The sequence below is a fragment of the Mustela erminea genome, chromosome 4, assembly GCF_009829155.1.
Source record: "Mustela erminea isolate mMusErm1 chromosome 4, mMusErm1.Pri, whole genome shotgun sequence".
Taxonomy (NCBI): Eukaryota; Metazoa; Chordata; class Mammalia; order Carnivora; family Mustelidae; genus Mustela; species Mustela erminea.
In genome coordinates, this window is record NC_045617.1 from 95,636,554 (window position 1) to 95,642,953 (window position 6,400).

The following is a 6,400-nucleotide window of genomic DNA, read 5'->3' on the forward strand; positions in this document are numbered from 1 at the left end:
TACAGGCATTTTAAATGCTAGAAACAGATGGTGTCAGCATAGGACTGGACCTTACCTATCACCTATTCCAGCTTCCTTGTCTATAATCTGCTTTCTCATAGAATTTAAGGTACATCTATAGGTGTGAATGTGGGTATACAGATGCACACATAAATGTACTCTCATAGATTCATTAATACATATATACATTTTTTTCATATTTTATATATGCATATGTATAAACTCAGAATTCTGATAAGATAATTAACTTTAATTTATTGCATATGAAAAATTGAAGGCTCAGGGAAAATAAATGACTTTTTAAAGATAATACAACTGGTGTTAGACCTTGAACCAGTATGCTGTCATTTTGATTTCAATCTATTTTTTTGGTTACTAAATCATGTATCTTTTCTGTAAAGGAAATTAAATGCCTAAATAATTAAATAAATATCATCAGCCTTTTATCCTGAAGTTTTTTTTTTTTTTTAAATTTGGGTTTCAATTTCTTTTGTGTATATATATCTTTCAAGGATTGCAGAGGAAGAAATATGCATCACCAGCTAACTGTGTCCTTCCATTTACAACAAAAGCAGGCACAGACTGAATAAAGTGGACTTAGACATAGAGAAAATATTGTTTTCTTATCCCAACAGAGGCCATAAAATCTCAACTACAAAGATAAAGGAAGATCCAACTTTAGGTGTTTATTCTGAGAGAAGTAAACACACTGACCAAGAGAATCATTTTAATAAAAAAACAAGACTCCTTTGGAGTGAATATATGCTTAGGTCATCCTGACTACTGGTTACCTGGAAACTTATGCTTGGTTTCAGAGGGAAGAACACCAAGTAATCAGAGTCTATAAAGCTCTTGGGAAAATATGGTCTACGTTCTGCCCCAGGGATGCTCATTATCTTTAGTGTTGATTCAACATGATTATTGCTGCCTGGTATATGGCAATAATATTATAGCCTTACTTTATTCTTAATAATAACATGCCTCTAATTTATCTAACGTTCAACTATGTGCTGATCATTGTGCTGAAGAGTAGATATGTATAACTTAATCCTTGTGAAAAATAGGAATTATCTTATCATGGGGACATAAATGGTAACAGAAGCCATGTGTTTGGCTGCAACTTCCTTGAGGACATCAACAATTTAAGGTTGAGTGAAGGGGAAGGCGCTGGAATGGGAGAAGTAGTATAGGAAGGACTATAGGAAGACAGGAGATAGGAGGAATGCCAGGAGATGATGTCATGAAACAGAAAGGAGAAAAATATCAAAACAGGGATGGTCAGTGGTGTCAAATTACACTGGGAGGCCAAGTATATGTAAGGAATGAAAACCTTACATTGCACTATCAAATAGTTTAAATATATGTACCGAAAAGAAGCCAGAAACAAGAATATATGCTGTACAGTTCTGTTTATATGAAGTTCAAAATGAGGGAAAACTCATCCATAGCCTTAGAAATCAGAAAGCACTTACACTTTGGGATAGTAATTAGAAAAGGATGGAAGTGGCTTCTAGTTTCTGGTAATATTCTGATTCTTGGCCTGGGTAGGTTATATAAGTATGTTTTCTTTGAGAAAGCTCAGCAAGCTATAGGATTATAATTTATGCACTCTCCTGTATGGATATTACATGGCAATATGAAATATTCATGAACAGATAACAAGCCTGGGATCTGGGTGTGGGAGGGGGAAGCATATTCCCTTGACCCAAGTTCTCCACTTTTTAAAATATATATATACATTTATTATTTGTTTATTTGTCAGACAGAGATCCAAGTAGGCAGAGAGGCAGGCAGAGAGAGAGGGGGAAGCAGGCTCCTTACCGAGCAGAGAGCCTGATGTGGGGCTCGATCCCAGGACCCTGAGATCACGACCTGAGCCAAAGGCAGAGGCTTAACCCACTGAGCCACCCAGAAGCCCCCCAAACTCCACTTTTATAAAAATACATCTGCCTGGTACACTAGCAAATATACAGAGATTTCTATAAAAGGATTTCATTACACATTGTTCATAGAGATTAAAAAATAAACTAAGTATTTAAGTAATTCACTGATTTAATACAGGGCAATCATTCAGTGAAACTCTACAGAACATCAGGAACGTGCTTGCTGATATGGAAAAGATACACGTGATCATACCGAATGCAATGCAATGCAAAGCAACTGCAGGGAAATTTGTAACATCTATTTCAAATTCAACTGTGAAGAGAGTAAGCATATAGGTAAACAGTTTTGAAGGTGGCTTTCACTGGAAGAGAGGAGTCTTTGCTGCCATTAATGGCAGCAAAGATTTCATGGTGTGCCCATGACTACGCAGGATGATGAAAGGAGTCAGCATGGGTAATATGCTCAGCTCCCCTGAGACGGTACTTGTCTTGTTTTGCAAGTGTCTGTGAATTTCTGCAAGAATGAATATTCACTCTGCCTAAGTGTGGGAAATGTAGAAGGACAACTGAGAATTCAGCCTGCTCAAATTTGGGGAGCAAGATAAGACAGTGCAATTTGGAGAGGATATTTACACATCTCTAAAACAGAATTTCATTTAATATTACAAGTTTTGATACCATTCATTTTGCATTTTTAATCACCCTTTTTTGTTGGGTGATTTGAGTTTTGAGCAAGAACATGAAGTAACTAGGAATTAAATTTCCTTAAGTTGTCTGTGACAAAACTTAAAGTGCTGTATCCATTGCCTCTATCCTCAGTAAACAAGGAAAAGAAATAAAACTGAATGTAAGATGGACCAGCATAGCACCAACTACAAAGATGATTCCTTTCTTCCAGGCTGGCATGTTTGCATTTAAATTATGTCAGTGGGGACAATGAAAATAGTAGAAATGTTAAATACAGATGAAAGGGTTTGCTATTTCAGTCTGCTAGAATTAACAGTATTGTTCCCTTGTCCCAAGTTTATAATAGCCCATGTTTCTCTATCTCTCATAGAAACCTTAGCTCCAACTATAAAACCCAGTTGCTGATACTCCCTTGCTTTATTATCTCACCGTGACCCTACTATACCCGAAGAAGGAGAGAAAAGATGGAAAGTGATAGCTCTCAGACCCTCCTCTTTTTATCACCTCCTCCTCCCTCAGGGGGGCTGGAATCATATATGTCATCAGACTTGTTGCAATTTCATTTACTTCTCAAATAAACTTTTTCTTTTTCTCTTAAATGGATTTTTTTTTCCACTTCTTATGTGTGTGGGGGGAAAATCACAAAAAGAGAATAGCTAACATCTGGGTATTCCTTTTACTGACTCATGTTCAGCTTTCTCTTTTGCTAACAGACTGACATTTTTCCAAGGCAAAATATACTCTAGGTTTTAAACACTGTTAAGAAGCCGTGATCCTACTAGAAGTTGGGTTAGCACCATGCAGTGATTTTAGCAAACACTAGATGTCAGAGTTTAGTCCCAAATAGCAAGCCCTTGAATTCTTGCCAGTTGTTTCATTGGAATTTTTGCTGCAGGGGCACCTGGGTGGCTCACTTTATTGACCATCTGCCTTCATGACCCCAGTATCATGACCCCATGTATCCTGGGATCATGATCCCAGGGTCCTGGAATTGAGCCCCACTTTGGGCTCCTGTTCAGTGAGGAGACAGCTTATCCCTCTCCCTCTGCCTGCTGCTCCCCTTGCTTGTGCTCTCTCTATGTCAAATAAATATAATCTTAAAATTCTTTTTTTTTTTTTTTTTTTTGCATTTTGCTCTGTCCTCTCACCAGGTTCCCTGGGACAGACAAGTTTATTCTAGGGCTTATGTGGAAAATAAATACATAAGAATATCAGTACAAATCCTGAAAAAAAAAAAAAGACTAAAAGGGGAGATTAACCCCATCAATATTAAAACATACAAAATGATTATATAATTTATAAAATAGTAATAGTATATAATTATGTAGAACAACAGGTCAGAAAACATTTAAAGGTCCAGAAATAAGCACAAGTATTTAGGAAAGTTTAAAACTAGATCAAAAATGGCATTTCAAATCACTAAGATAAAGATGGAATTTTAAATAAATGGCCATTTGTTTAAAGGGACAACTGGATAACAATTTGAAAAGATATAAAATAAAATTGGATTCATACTTCACACCTTAGACCAGAATAAATTTCAAACTGATCTGAAATAAATACATTAATAAACAAGTAGACTTTTTAAAAGAAAAGTGATACGAATACTAGAAGAAAACATGGTTTAGTTTCCTTATGACCTGGATGGGAGGAAAATCTTCTGAAATTCAGAAACTCCAGATTCAGAAGTAATAATCAATAATAATAATTATTATTATTGTATTAACATAATAATAATAATATAATTGATAAATAATCGAACACAAATGAGGAGAAACTATTCACAATTCATACCACACAAGGAGGAAAGAATGAGAGTAGTATATATCAACACAGACCTCTGCTTGTTTTGCAAACAGAAACACAGGAAAATGAAACCAGCAACTAATTTTTTTTTTTTTAAGTAACCTCTAAGTAATGGGGATAGAAGTGAGGATAACACTTCTCTGAATATATCCCACTTACATACTTTTGCTTTTTAAATAATGTATGAATTTGGGATGTAAAAAATATCTAGCTCAGAGAAAGAGAGATCAAATACGATAAAATATTACTGAATCAAGATGAGGGTACAGCAGCTATTTATTATATTCTTTTAGCTTTTTATGGTAGAATCAAAAGTACTGGTAAAATGTGGGAGATTTGCAGGCTTTTCAAACTGTACGAGTGACAAACAAAAGTCATCACAAATTTAAATACAATATTTTACCTTTTTAAAAGATTTTATTAATTATATATAATATTTTAATGTAAAATATTACATTGAAGATGTTATGTTATTCTCATTTTTTCTTGACTAAGGACTTCTTGTTTACCTTCTCGTTGGTAAATCCAAGACTAGTAATTATTAAGAAATATTGAATTTGCAATGTTTTACTCTACTCAAAAGCTTTAAACCCAGACATAGGTGATGATTTAGGTCAGCAGTCCATGATGGGAAGCTGAAACGCAAAGAATGTGGAAGTAGAAACAAAAAGTCCTCACGGAGGAAAGGAAGAGGAAGCAGGGCTTCAAAGGCTTCAAAGGCAAATAAATAAATAAATAAATATGATACAAATAGAAAACTAGTTAATTCATCAGTGGTGTCAGGCACCATCCTGGTATTGGGGATAGGGCAGTAATAGTTACATTGCAATGAACAAAATAAAGGAAAATCCCTACTGGCATTAATTCTAGGGGAAATGGAATTTACTGTGTGGTAAGCACTGTTCTAGGGACTTTACATATGTTAATTCAATCAAAACAACAATCCCAGGGGCTTGGTGCTATTCTTACCCCACTTTTCAGGGGAGTAAAGGAAGGCAAAGGAAGGGTATGTTGCTGAAGTCCCACAACTAATACATGGCAGGGTCCAAGGAGGTAACTCCACCACTCACACTCCTCTGAAACACATTAGAAAGTAAGGAAGGAGCTGCATAAAAGCAAAAACAAACAAACAAACAAACAAAAAACAAAAAAAAAGGGGGAGAAAGTGCAGAGAACAGGTAGAAGAGACACAAAGCATGGTCAGAGGAAAGGATAGCTATCAGGAGTATTAAACTGAAAGAGAGCTGGGCCCTGGGTTGTACAGTCAGTTGAGGTTGGTTTCAGCTCAGGTCATGATTGCAGGGTCCTGCGATCTAGCCCTGCATCAGACTCCATGTTCATTGTGGAATCTGCTTGCAGCTCTCTCTCTCTCTCCTGCTGTGTCTTTCCATCCTGCACACTTACTAAAATAAACAAATCCTTAAAATAAACAAATAAGTAAACTTAAACTTTAAAAAACTGAAGGAGGGCTAAATTCCATGCCCTTAATGAATATTCATTATTGAAACTAAGAATGTAAGACTGTTCTTAATATAAGAGCTGAGGAAAAGGGCAGAGTAGAACTAGGTGGTGGGTGTATTAATGACCAACTCAACCTACTTTACCACTTTACCCAAGCCTTGCCCTTGAGAAGTGAATTATGAAGTATGTGTAACAGAAAAAGAGAGATTATTACTAACAGTTACTTTGAGTTCATTGAACATTCCAGATCAACTTCTTTGCAGACTTGCTAAGCAAGATCTGGTATTTTCTACCCACTCATTGCTTTGTTGATATAATGTAGCACATTATAACAGCTAGATATTTGGGAAATGAATTCTTTCTGGATGCAAAATATTGAGGATTTCACCATAGCTGTCATACCCTTACCAAGGGTATGACAAGATTACATGTACATTAATTAATTAATATAATGAAAAGAAAAATTGCCCTGCCCTCCTGAAAAGTTTTTATTATAGCTTAATCAAGATTAGGATCATGACCTTTAATTTACTAACCCAAGTGATTATTTTATTTGAAATAAT